The sequence below is a fragment of the Sinohyriopsis cumingii genome, chromosome 9, assembly GCF_028554795.1.
Source record: "Sinohyriopsis cumingii isolate HCF-2022 chromosome 9, ASM2855479v2, whole genome shotgun sequence".
In the NCBI taxonomy this organism is placed as follows: Eukaryota; Metazoa; Mollusca; class Bivalvia; order Unionida; family Unionidae; genus Sinohyriopsis; species Sinohyriopsis cumingii.
Genome location: NC_142969.1, coordinates 79,419,750 through 79,434,281, shown reverse-complemented (window position 1 = coordinate 79,434,281; position 14,532 = coordinate 79,419,750). Strand labels below are relative to the sequence as shown.

At 40.1% G+C, this 14,532-nt stretch overlaps 2 protein-coding genes across 4 annotated transcripts in view; both read right to left on the bottom strand.

Moving 5' to 3' along the window:
* Positions 1-13,945, bottom strand: part of LOC149792087 (major facilitator superfamily domain-containing protein 6-like) — a 32,941-nt gene extending 18,996 nt beyond the window's left edge. Inside the window, exon 1 of the mRNA XM_089970601.1 lies at positions 13,611-13,945. The gene's annotated coding sequence lies outside the window, so the exon portion shown is untranslated. The remainder of the gene's footprint in view (positions 1-13,610) is intronic.
* Positions 13,946-14,464: 519 nt separating this feature from the next.
* LOC149792085 (major facilitator superfamily domain-containing protein 6-like) overlaps positions 14,465-14,532 on the bottom strand; it is a 40,568-nt gene continuing 40,500 nt past the window's right edge. For all 3 annotated transcript variants that reach the window (XR_016423477.1, XM_089970594.1, XM_089970595.1), the window contains one exon: positions 14,465-14,531. The gene's annotated coding sequence lies outside the window, so the exon portion shown is untranslated. The remainder of the gene's footprint in view (position 14,532) is intronic.

The following is a 14,532-nucleotide window of genomic DNA, read 5'->3' as shown; positions in this document are numbered from 1 at the left end:
GTATGCGGCGTCGTTGGAATCTGGGACCTCGTTATTTTCAAGGTGACGAAGGTAGGATGTTTCGCTCCTCCCCTCCTCCATTGCCACCGAAATCTCCAGAACCAAAGACAGGGAGCGGATATACCATTTGCCCTGACAGCGTTGTCAATGATGTATCTCGCCTTGAGGTATTAATCGGAGGAAAACGAGCAGGAAATAACTCCCGTGAAATAATCAACGAAGCATCAGATATTTGTCAACGATTATTTCGCGGTGGTGTCATCGATTCTTATATTTACAAAGAACTTGTCGATGAACTCATCGATTAAAACAACACAATTGAAATAACATGATTGTTCACAAACATCAACGCAGACCCAAACAAGTCCGCGTAGTTAATTCTCGATTGCCCGTATACAAATATATTCACGGCAATGGATTCGGCGATATCATTGGAAGTCTCGTTACGCGAGTAATACCTAAAATCGGACCAACGGTCAAACAATTCGCGTCAAAAGCAATAGGAAAGATTGGCGAGACTGTCCTCTCTGGTATCGGTAATTTGGCCAGCAAAGGCTTCAATGCTGTCAAAGGTAAAATATTAAATTTAACGCGTAAAAAACAACCCGTCAAATTACCTAGCACCAGAGAAATGCCACCCGAGATCAGTAAAGCCATAAACGACGCAGCAAATAAAAAAATAAATGATCTAGCGCAGGAAGTTGCTAAGACAAATATAGCGCAGGAAGTTGCTAAGACAAATCTCGCAAATGAGGTTGCTAATACAAGCTTCATTTCAGGCGGTGGTCTTCGTTTTAGATGATATTCTTAATAATAATGTTCGCACAAGTGTCAAATGAAGTATTCGACATGGACGAGCCTGTAGGCAGGGACACATCAGTGCGTGATTTCCAGTATTTCTCGTACGACGCAGTTGAACCAAATTCGAGAAATCGTCTGGAAATTCAAGTCCACGACACAACAAGATATTTTCTTCCATCTGAGGCATATATTGAAGTTACCGGGGAAATTATTAAAATGGGTAATACCCTCTATGGACCAAATTTTAGAGTCGGATTCGTCAATAACGGTATTATGGCATTATTCAAGAGCGCCACTTATATGATCGACGGAAGAGAAATTGAGTCAATTACCAATGATGTTGACTTAGCAACAACGATAATAGGCCTAGCTAGATACTCGGATGATTTTACTAGATCAGCTGGTCCCAGTATGATGTTTGCCAAAGATAATTCTGATTATCCTGAAAGCAGACAATTCGAAATCGGACAACCCAATGATCGTGCCGCTAATCCAGCCCCTTTTCCAAATCTCCAAGATATGATCGTTGCAACCTACCCTAATTATAATCTCGGATTTGCCACGCGAAAATCTATGCTAATAACAGATCGCAGAAGATTCTCTTGTGCTATTCCGCTATCCCACATATTTGGATTTTGCAGGCATTTCAGGAAAATTATCTACGGAGCAAAACACACCGTAGCGTTTATTAGAAAAGCGAATGACGACGATGCTATCTGGCGAGAATATCAAATTGATCCCGCTACTCAATTGCGACATGCCAATGATGTCGCAAATAATAACGGCCAGGTAAAGTTACTCAAATTTACTTTGTGGATGCCAGCGATAACTCCATCAATAATCGAAGAAGAAAAATTATTATCATTCATGAATCAAGGCGGTAAATCTATCATATCATGGCTAACAACAACAACAGATACCACACCTACGAATATTGATGGTGATTTTACCTGGCGTATTGCATCGCAGCAAGGTACCTCTGCTCCTAGGCATATATTTATCGCGTTTTTGCGTAACAATAGATATGATCAAGCGCGCAGTCACATGTTATTTGATAATATCAACACAACAAACGTATCATTGAGAGTAAATGGACAACAAGAACCATCCGAGGAAATATCAATTAATTTTGTCGATTATTCGACGGCCCGCGCATATCATCGATTGTTAAGTTTCATGGGTCGCGATCAAAATATTGATACCGGATTGCAAATATCACAGTTGGATTTTAATACTCGCTATCCTATCTATTACTTTTCCATGGAGCATCTCGACCTGATAAAGCAATCTGTCGTTGATATTCATTTCAAAGCTAGAATTCTCACGGGGGGTAATATGTATAAAGTAATCGCGGTTATTCTCAGTGATAGAACAATGATCTTGGAAGGCATCAGTGGTAGAATGAGAATCATAGACGCTCCTGTAGAGAAAATGTGACAAATTCCAAATTTAGATTAAGCGGTTATTAATATGCCATACGAACACGTTAGTGTAACTCTGACCCCGGGTCAGATGAAAAAGCTCCAAACAGCAACAGCAAAGCGATGCGGTTTGAAATTAACCTTGAAAAACGATCAAATTCAAGGTGGGCCTAACAACCTATCGCTGAGCAAAAGTCAACGTGAACGTTTCTCCAAAGCCAAATCAGCAAATTCCGGCGTTCATGTGAGTCTTTCCATAGGCGCAATCAGAGACATGGTCAAAACAGGCGGCATTTTCCCTCTATTTGCCGCTCTTCCAGGGCTGCTAGCTGGGGCTATTCCGGCAATTGCAAAAGCGGTAGGATTAGGCGCGCTTGGAGGTGTAGGTTCCAAAATAGCACAAAAAGTGATGGGAGGAAGATACGGTAAAAAAAAGGGATCCGGCCTTTATCTAAGACGACCCCCGTACGGATCCGGCCTTTATCTAAGACGACCCCCGTACGGATCCGGCCTTTATCTAAGACGACCCCCGTACGGATCCGGCCTAAGTCGAGCCTACCAGCCTCAAATTTAGATCTACTCAGCGAAGTAAAGAAAAAAAAAATAAAATTTTTCAGAGGCGTATTTATCAACTACCAGAAAAACCGAACCCTACCGAGACAGGAATAATAAATCTTGATTCAAATACCGGCCCTGGCACACACTGGGTCGCCTACGCGATTAATCCACGCGAAGTCGTTTATTTCGACTCGTATGGATTAGCGCCACCAAACGAATTTATCAGTTACGTGTCAAAACTGAATCTCCCGGTTTGGTATTCGACGCTTCCTACGCAGACATTAACGGATCCACCGATATGCGGCCCTGAATCAATTAACGTCCTCGATGCAATTTCAAAATCATCCGGTCCGTATCATAAAATTGTATTTGAATATGCCATAGATAAATATCATGGTTGATATTTACGGTAGATTTATCTACAAGAAGGAAAAAGCAGAAGTGACTGACGTCGATCTATCAAAGTTCGCAACCAAGAGCGATATTAACAATCTTCTATCGCTGTCAGAGGTGGACCCTGGCGAAGTTGCTGTTTTTCAAAATACCGAAGGAAGATTACAAACCAGCAACGTCAAAATAACTGATATAATCAAGCGAGACGAATACCGCGATCACATTAGTCAGTTTACTCGCCAATCGGAGATGGTATTAAAATCTATTGCTGATATCGCCGATATTATAGCGAAGTTACCCCTGAAGGCCAATATCGCGGATGTGGAAAAATCCGACAAAGAGCTATCAGCAACGTTGCTTCTAAAGGCCGATAAAGCATTACACGACGATCTTCAGGACAGAATGACAAAAAGACTTAACAGGCTAAATAACGACCTTAAAAAACTCGACGATGCCTTAGCTAAATTTAGCAAAAAATTTGACGAGGACATAAAAACATCCAGCGATACTTCCTCCGCCGCAAACGAACTAGCAAAGAAAAAAGCCGATCAATCATCGCATGACGATCTCAGCGAGAGAATAAGAAAAATCAACGAGGATATCACTGAAATTCTCGCCGATATTACCAAAATAAATACCGCGATGGGTCAGAAAAGCGATAAAACATCAATCGACGATCTCAGCGAGAAAATAAAAAAAAATCAACGAGGAAATTACTAATATTCTTGCCGAAATTAACAAAGTAAATATCTCGATGGGTCAGAAAACATCAATCGACGATCTCAACAAAAAAATCAGCGAGGAAATTAATAAACTCAGCGATCTTGTTGTTCCCGAATTTACCAAGGGGTTTAACGCGATGCGTGAATCGACAGATGAGAAAATAAAAAAAATCAACGATGAAATTAACATGGTACGTGAATTAGCGCGTCAAAAGGTCGATACATCAGTGTACGACAGAGCTATTGACCAAAAGATCGATAGATTCGTTTACGCCACTGATATACCAAAATTGAGCTCGGATCTTCTCGACGCAACTACAAAAATTAGCGATATTAACACAAAAATATCGTCAATGAATCTTGAAAGATTTGCGCGTATTTATACACCAGTGGAATTAATGACAGAAGATACTAGTTATTTTATGCCACTTGTGGTACAAATAAAGGGAGTCACATGGACGCCCCTTGGAAATCTTGATACTTTTGTCGCGCCGTTTGATGGCGTATATCGAGTACAATATATTTCCAAGATAAAATTTAAGGTAACAACCAGATTTCATGAAATTCATGAATATTATCCTGGATTTTTTATTATTTCCATGAAGAAAAATGCCAGGGAAATATTTACAATAGAACCACCAGATAGAACCACGACAGAACCAACGCCTTATCATGCAATATTCGAATATTTATCACATTGAATCCAATTAGTCAGGTAAATTAACTAATAAATGACTGCATCGGATTACCGTTACAATCAGGCGCGTTCATGGCAGGATTCGCTAAAAAAACTCCTCGACGAGTATCAGGTAAAAATAAAGAAATACCAGCGTAGATTAATTGCCATCGATGTTGCTGTGTACGCGGTAAGTGCAATAGTCGCCGGTGCTGGAATAATCTTATCCGCGGTGACAACAATCGCGCCGATCGTAGCAACGATAATAATCTCATCGACAACGACAATCGCTGGTGTTCTCAATATCATCGCAAAAAAAATATCATCATGCACGAATGAGAAATTGTCTCTATACACGAGTAAACTATCCAAGGTCAACAGCGCGTATTCGAAATTATCATCGATGCTTTCTGAGAGTCTCAACGACGGAGTTATATCCGATCTCGAATTTTCCGTGATGGTAAATATCTATTCTGAGATTGAACAAATGAATATCAATAATGTCCGAACTAGCCCAAATCGTGACCAACACGACACCGCCGACAACAACACTAATATCGTTAAGTTCAACCAGTCCAGAATTTAGCATCAATTTTCCAACACCAATCAGCGTCAATGAAATTGCGTTAACACAACTGCGTGTCTACAACAGCTGGCCCAATGTTAGATCGAAATCTTTTGGTAAAGTGATGTCAAATAATTCGCTTGTTTTTGCCAATAAAAACCGCCCTGATGGAACGCCCGATTGGATCGTCGTTGGCATACCAACAGGCAGTTACGAAATTGATCAGCTGGATAAGGAGTTTACCACCAGAATATCAAATATAACCGGCGATGCTACTCCGGGAATAAAGATATCCTCGCATGATCCAACTCTATCGTCGATGATAGAAGTGAAATCGCCGTACATGGTAGATATTTACCAATCATCGATTAGGACCGTGCTAGGTTGGCCCAAAATCGCACCTCTGGCAAAACCAGAAAAACCAGATTTTATTATTCCAGGTTGGCACGAGGAAGCTCCTCCAGAACTACCGGAACCAAAAAAATCAGATTTTACCACCGACGAAGGATGGTACGGAGATAACAAACACAAGCCTCTAATCAGCAGTGCCATCAACCTCATAAATAACCACAAATTTAACCTGGTAATGTTCGCTTTTACTTTTATTAACGAAAGAATTCTCTCGTGGTTGCCTCTTCCTAAAATTCCCCCCGGTGTGAAAATCTTCGACGCTACCAACATTAACAGGATAATAGCCCCCATAGACGGTATCTTGGTAAGAAGAACCCTCGACGAATTTATTCAAGAACATAAAATACAATTAAATTTATTGCGGGAATCATTTCATGAATGCATCTTAAATAAATCAGGCTCATGTAGCGAAATTATCGAACGCGTGAAGATTTTAAATCAACTTGCGAATGATATTGAATATTATCACGGTATGTTCATTCAGGCGATAATCGACGATATATCAATTGCCGATTATGTTCTTCCTATTAGCAAATTCGAGTTGATCAAAAATTCAGGAGAAAAACAAAAATTCATGAGAGTATTTGGATTAACCGAGGAAACGCTACCAAATTTCAAATTTCCCAATTATGATGTTGATGAAATGAGAAAATCCGTCACTGATACCATCGATGAGTTATTTCCGAAATTACATGCCGCGTGGACTAAAAAAGTACAATCAGAATCGATTCTCAAACACAATAATGACCCGACCAAAGGTGGACGGCATATATCGCCGGGTATCGTTAATATAACGGAAGTTATCGCGATTTATCTTCACGCGGATGTTGTCGAGGGTAGCTACAATGTTGATTCGTCAGAGTCAAATCAAGCGCAGCAGGGATTTATCTTGTATTCGTTTTCACCTAGCGCTTCTCCTGGTTATTTGATAATAAAAGAACCAGTGAATCCGTTTTACCTGCGATGTCATAATCGGTTGTTGTCGAGGATAAATTTCAAACTAACAGATCAGAACGGAAATTTGCTTGATATACGCGGAGAAACGATAAGTATCAATCTGCTGGTAAAATCGTAAAAATCACAGATTCTTAATTAGGGAATCCTCGATTCCTGAATCTGTCTGCCAGGGAAAAATGGGCCAAAAAAATAAATAAAAACCAGGAAAAATTTCAAAATTAATATATTTTTTTAATTTTTTTTTTTTTTTGTGGAAATCTTCAAGATTCCCTAATTTTGCTCTCATCGACAAGCTTTTTCAGCTGTCTGACGCGCGAGCTTGTAATTTTTCTTGATTCATATGCATCCGATAAAATCAACCTAGCTTTCTCAACCAACGTCGATAATTTAACAAAATCCTCGATTTGATCATCGCTGACTGTCGCAAGTGATTGGTACATCGCAATCTGGATCTTTTTTATTAATTTGTATTCTGACGGCAGCGTGTATTTATATTCGAGTTTTCCCTGAACAATCGTCTCGAATTCGGATCGGATTTTATTCGCGTCCAACTCCGAGGGAAGATTTATATTTTTTTTTCTCAGGTCATCGATAGCTTCGATGATGTTATTTATATTCTGTTCGTCCATATATAAATCCTGTAATATTCAATTATTCTTCGTCCTCACTTTCCGAATCAAATATTATCGGAATATAATAAAATTCGATCCACGCATCGAGATCATATGAAAACGTCGCGTTGATTATTCTTTCTGTCGCACGCTGCACCGATGCTGGACTAATACTAAAATATTTTGCAGCGGCGCCCATCGACTCAAATACAAGCTCCATGCCTGTTTTTCGATTTACCGATTTAACCGCCTTAGGTGGTCGCCGTCCGCCACCGGTATTACCAAATCTTGAATTTTCACTCGGAGTCACTGCTCGGAGATTGGAAAGTTTATTATTTGTTTTATTTCCATCGATGTGATCGATAACAAGTCCAATTTCTACTGGTCCGCGAAAACATTCGAATATAAATTTGTGACATGAATAACTCATGCCTCTTTGTTTTTTGGTTTTGTTGATGGTAAATCTGAGATATCCGTGTTTACCAATTATACCAACTTGATTTCTTGTTTTGATATGTCTGACAATACCATCCGATGATGCTTCGTACCCCTCGATGGTTGGGTGTGATTTAAACTCGTGTGTGATTGTCGTTGCAGGAATCGTTGATTTCAGATCCATATATGATATTCTATTTGTCTAAATTGTTATTTGCCTTGAATCGATTAATATAGTCTTCTTCGCAGGTTATTACCGACGAGGATCTCTTTTCGTAATATCTTCGTAATTCCCGATAATTTTTCCCTCCACAGGACAAACACAACCGTGTCTTTCCTCGAGTGCCAACTTGGCAAACTAAACATCGCTGTGGTCCTTTGCTACCACGTCGAATTGCATATATGTGAGCGCCACAATAATCACCTCTGCAGGACTTATCACATGATTTTGTTGATCCGATTGTTATCCATTTGCAATGCATATTATAATTTAAACATTTGTCTAAAATATAATCATGGATGCATTTGATCTTGATGAGGCAGAATATATCATTCCTGAGGTTGATCGGGCCAAAAAAGAATTTTTCGATGATGGAGCTGTTCATGTTTGGTCGACATGGAAAACTAACTCTGTTGATGCTACGATGAATCTGGAGCGAGCCAAGAAAATAATCGAGCACATAAAAAACGAACATAAAGAAGAGCGATTTATCTTTGGAATAAAATTTATCGCACAAATGCCTGACGATACTTGGATTATTCGCGATAAACGAGATCCCGTGCGTGGCGGTAAGAACAATGTCGTTCTTGATAAAAATTCCAAGCCAGGATTGTTATTAGGAATCGATGGTCCTTATTATGCTAGGGCGTATCCATCCAGCGCTGTTGTTTATGGAATTTATCGGCTGAATAATAATCCTGACATGAAAAATCTACCTGCGATGAAAGAATCGCCGATGATAAATTGCGTTGCCGAGCGCGTTATCGAGCATATGAAAAACGCTCGACGTGGATCCGGTTTGACCCAGTTGAGGTTGGATAAAATTAACGCGTGGGCGAGGACCGTTGCTGATGGTGCATCTGTTGACGATGTAGCTGTGTTGAGCAAGAAACTTAAATTTCCAATCACGGTGAAAACACTATCGGGAGAAATATTATATTCGTCGCCGTATAGATCTCGAGGAGCACCAATCGAGATTGTTGATCACAATTCACATGCGTGGTCGCAATCGGTGATGATATTTCCGCGGGATCGTGTTGTTAAATTTTATCCCGTTGATGCTGCGAAGGACAATTCCGATGCCATGTTCAGATATATCAAAATATTAGCCGCGTCTGATCCAATATCGGTTTGGTTATTCTCGAGCGAAGAAAAATATGATCAGTTTATCTTGCCACGCGGAGATATTTACCGTGATGAAAAATTACATGAATCGATGAAAAATATCGCGGTGAAATATTCGTCAAATCCAGATCAGCTACTGACAAATTGTTTTACGGTTCCGTCTGTTGCCGCTCACGCTGCCAGAGAGAAAAATTCGTGGAAACCTACGAGGAACGAATATCTCGCTGATATTCAACTTAGCTGTATCGAATACGGCCATGGCGGATTGTGGAATACCAAGTATTATTTCGAAGACATGATCTCCGTTGATATGAGCGCGTGTTATCCTGGAAGTTTCCTCGGATATGGCGATTGTGCGGATTATTTTGCTAAATTTGGCCATCCTACCAGCGAGATGACGAGAGCAGCAATTAACGGACCGTTGCCTGATTTTGTCATGACCGGATTCGCTTGTGTTACTTCGTTCGAGTTTGCTGAAAATTTGCATAAAATTTGTTATATTTGGTTCGGTCGGCATTTATCGCAGCGAAGATGGGTTCCCACGGTGTTGTTGAGATATATGCTGGATTCGTCGATGTTAATATCGTTGACGGTAAGTGAGGCGATTATATCATATAGGAAACAAACTGAAGTGTGGTTGCCGACAGATTGTGACAACGCGAAAGATATCGGAAGAAAAATAATTGGCAAATTTACTCAAGGAGGATCCGTTGATCACAAGCATCGACACGCTAGGTTGTTTATCAATGATGCCGAGATGGACTTTATTATCGCCGATACAGTGTCGCGAGGAATATTCTGCAACAGAGAGAATATTATCATTGATGGAACAAAGTTAGGTACGGTAATCAGCTACCTCGATGGAGAATCAGCGCAGTATACGCATTTGCGGTCATCGATGCTCGCTTATGTTAGTATAAATTTACTGTCGATGATAAATAAATTTTCTGATATCGCGGTAAGGGTCGCAACGGATTCGTTTTATATCGATAAACAATACCAGTGTAGGCTAGAAAATTTAATCACCGATGGTTCTTGGGGAACTTGGAGGATAAAAAACGAGGATATTCTAGATTATTGTGAAGACGCCTATGTCGAAGATTGCGATAAATTTCATCGAGATAAATGTGAAGAATCTTCGACGGCTGCATCTGCATTTGACCCGATTTCGCGTAACAAATTCGTCTACATGAATGGTCCTGGTGGTAGCGGTAAAACAACGCGAGCGATAAATTTATTTGCAAATTCCGATATGATCGTGCTGACTCCGACTCACAGATTAGCGCGAGAAATAAAACAACGCGGCGTTAATTCTTGCACGTATCACAGCTATTTCAAATACAGCGGTGGATTGTGGGATTCGGCTCGCATGGGAAACAAATACATCAACAAGATCATAATATTTGATGAAATTTGCACAGTAAATTTAATCACGTTAAAATCGATCTTGACCTGGCTAGAGGGGAAAAATACCGCCGTGATAATGTGCGGAGATCATGGCCAGCCTGATCCTATTGATGGTGAATCTCCTCATGAGTGGCTCAGGAACTTCGTTGATTATTACGAGGAAATTGACGCCGATTATAGATCCGATGATATTTTACTGACCGAATTTAAAAAAATAATTCGATTACAACCGAATAAGATTCAATGTGATGTGATGAGAAGAATAATCGATGAAACTCCGATGGATATTTTTCTAAATTTGTGGCGTCCCGATCATCTGATTGTTGCTAGTAGGAAAGTTGTTCGTGATGTTATCCAGGAAATGTTATTCAAGCTGCATTGCGAGAAATTTCCAACGTTGCAGGTGCCGTTATGTTACAGGCCCGCTGATACCAGGAAACAAAATATCAGTGTTACTTTACCCTGCGGAGAGGAAAAGATCTTGGTCTTGAATGATATTATCCTCGTTGATATTAATCTTGTCAATGACGCGATAAACGCAGAAAGATCGCCATGGAAACTTGGATATGCAACAACGATACATTCGTCGCAGGGATTGACAGTGCACGGCCAAGTTTGGATCGTCGATGATAGAATTTCCTGGTCAAATTTAGTGTATCTGGCCGTGTCGAGAGTAAGAAAATTATCTCAGTTAGGTAGAATTCGACTAAATCACATTAATGACGCTGGCGGTAGTTGAGTATCTTTCGGTATTATTTGTAATTCTTCCTTGGTAAATCCGCGTTGTGGCGCTAGTGAATCTAGGAAATAAATTGCTGGTCTCCCTGACGATCTTGTTACGGCTGATATTTTATGTGTTGTAACGCTCCAGTTTGGATCGGTTGCTCTTTTTCTTCCTCCTTCGGCCTCACCTTCCTTATATAAATACCTGACCGTGACGCTACCTAGCACAGGTGGAATAGTAGAATCTCGATTTAGGGGTATATTCGGTTTTGTAATTGCAATTGCGGGTTTCATTGCTATTGTTCTCGTTGTTTCGTTATTCAGCGCGTTAATCACGTGAGGCAATCTTGATACCCAATCGTGAGATCGATTATCTTGAATAAATTCACGCGCGTACTGGTATCCGAATAATCGTTCTGCAAGCGTTTTATTGAATCTTTCGACGATAGCTTGATTGTGATGAACACCTACAATACCGCGACGGATTTTAACATTATTCTTTTTCATCAGTGAAGTAACCGCGCCAAGAAATTCTCGACCTGGATCAACCTGAAGAAGATTTGGCCATGTCAACGGGGATCGTGAATAAATTTTGCTAAACGCCTTAGCGATCTCCGTTGCTGTTTTATTCGATAACGGCTCGGCTTCTTTATACCTGCTAGCGATATCAACGACTGTCAGAACATATTTGTATGTGACTCCGTCGACGGTATCGTAAGGAAGAAACATAAGATCAGCCTGATGGACTTCATTAGGGACACTGACGGTGAAACTTGCATATGGTATTTTCTTAGGCGGAGGAAGATATATTTGCCAAATTGCCTGTTTCGATAACCACGATTCAGCGGTGGATTGTTTTACTTTAGCGGCTTTAGCGAGTTTGGCAATTGCTGATTTTTCCTCGCCAAAATCCTCGCGGAGAATAATATATCTGCTCCATTATTATTTACCAGCACCGAGTACTAATTTACCTTTCATTGCGCCTTTTATCAACCAAGTTGCCAATTTTTCTTTGAAACTTTTGTCAGGAATCGCGTCTATTGCGTGAATTAGCCTGATATCAGCGAGATGCCTTTGTTGTAAATCTCCGCTGCGATACGCAAGATCGTGGTAGTAACACGCATTATCGATGGCGTTTACTGGATCTTCACCTTGCTTTGGTTGGTTATTATCGTCGAGTCTTATATCGAGCCTCGTTCCGGGTCCGCAATAATTGTACCCTGGTAGATGCTTTTCTCCGGGATATTTCGCCCAGGGAGTTCCGGGTAGATTTGACAAGGAGGAGGCAATGTCTCCTCCGGTTCTATTTTTTTTTTTACAAATTTAAACTTGCGTGTCTTGCAAACTTCGCATTCTCCTGCGATTGCATTTCTGTTGTTGCGTGTGACGATTTCGGTTGGATTTATCGTAGCTGTGTGAGTGCGACACTTAACACAATATAGATCCATGTATTCTAGTAACATGAATGTAATTGATTTTTCCGCCACGAAGCGACGCGAGCAAATAAAACATAACGCGGTATTACCAAATTCGATAAGAATGATAATTATTGGCCCGTCCGGTTCTGGAAAGACACAGTTGTTGCTAAATTTGATTATGCGATGGCTAAAATGGGATAAGTTGTATTTGGTTGCGCCGTCTGTTGATGATCAGCGTTGTTATCAGGTGCTAAAAGAATTTAGCGACAATACCGATGAGGGCACGATCGAATTCATCACAGACATCAATGAAGCTCCAACCGTGGAAAATTTAGATGGCGATGTTAATAATCTTGTCGTATTCGATGATGTCATGCTGGACAAGCAGACCAACCCGGCTAGGATATTCTCGCGTGGCCGACACAAGAACACCGATGTGATTTACGTGACGCAGCGATATACGCAGATTCCAAAGGTAATTAGGGACAATTGCAATATCTTATCGGTATTCAACGGCGTCGATACTCACACGCTGAGAAATATTCATCAGACCTGGTGTAACGGCGATATGGACATAAACAAATTTAAAAATTTCTTCAGCCGCGCTCAGGCAACACCGCATGGTTTTATCACAATTAATCTTCATGATCCGCGTAGTAGGTATCGAATCGGTCTCGATCAAATTTATTCATGAGACTTGCAGCCAAATCCTTTGTGCGAAAAAAACACCAGAATAAATTTCCCCCCCCCCCCGAAAAGTTATGTTTTTTCCTTGTCCAGAATCATTGAATTTGCACACAAAAATTGCACTCTGGGACGAATTTACGCAAATTAATTTTCGTAGGAAGGTTTATTTTTGAAATCTGAGGCTTCTACGGAGAAAGTTCTCGTAGGAGGCTTTATTTTGGCGGAACCGTCTGGTCTGTAGAACTTCCCTCCTGCTTTCAAACACACACATACAGAGACACACACACGTATATATATATCGTATATATATATATATATTGCTATGCCGCTACTTCATGTACCTTCGAATCCGCTGATTTTACCCAGAACACGTTCTTGTAGTCGAGCGTACCCATTTTGAGATGTCCCCTCGTACATAACAATGCTCGTTACCCGTTCGCGTATTTTGTACAACAATACAAGATTTTAAAATTAAATTACCTGCACAACATTCGAAGATGAGAATAATATATTCGGGCAGGTTTGTCATGACTGATTATATTGTCTAATACTAGGTAAATTCGAAGGATTAAAACACCGAGTTGTGTGTATTACTGTCGTGCGGTCATGTTTCGTCAGCATGGTCGATTTGGATTGGCCGATCGATTGCAATACCCACCAATCAATGCTTTGTTTACCAGAATGCTTACACGTGCCAAACTTGTATATAAACAGCGTCCTTGTCCCAAGTCGGTGACAGATAGGGGTAGAAAGATAAGGTAGTAGACGGATAGAAGAAAAGGGCTGGTTAAGATCTAGAACTAAGATTAAGTCAAGAAAAATGAGAGAGGTAATTCTTGCAGAAGGAAAATTTAATGTATGTAATTTTGAAGAACAATTTGGAACTTGGACTTTAAACTACAAGTTCCCAAAAGCAGACGAATTTGGAAACCCAAATTCAGATTACGAAATTCAAAACCTTATTGCCCACATGTTTAACACTCAAGCTTAGTTTTTAGTAAATTAGATTGGTTTTTAGCTAATCGAAATATATCCATTACAGTTGTATCTACTGGTATAATTCTGAAAGTAAAAGTTGAATCTGTAAACTGGTAAAAAGGGTGTAGTTCTGTTTTACAGATGAGAATGTTGGAATAAATCTGTCCTGGACTTTTAATCTTTCTTTATTGTTGTTTTATCTCTATTGCTAAAGTCAGACGAACCCTTGTAACTTCAAGGTCTGAAAAAGAAAGCTAAAATCCCTGAGTAATTTTCCAGACCCATGAGGTTACAGATTTGGTTGTCAGAAGTGGGATCATAATGATCTAATCAAAGAAAAGAGAATAACACCTTAACACAATTCTTAAATTTTATTAATAAAATTTTATCTTCTCTCTTGAAAATCTGGTAGAGATGATCATTC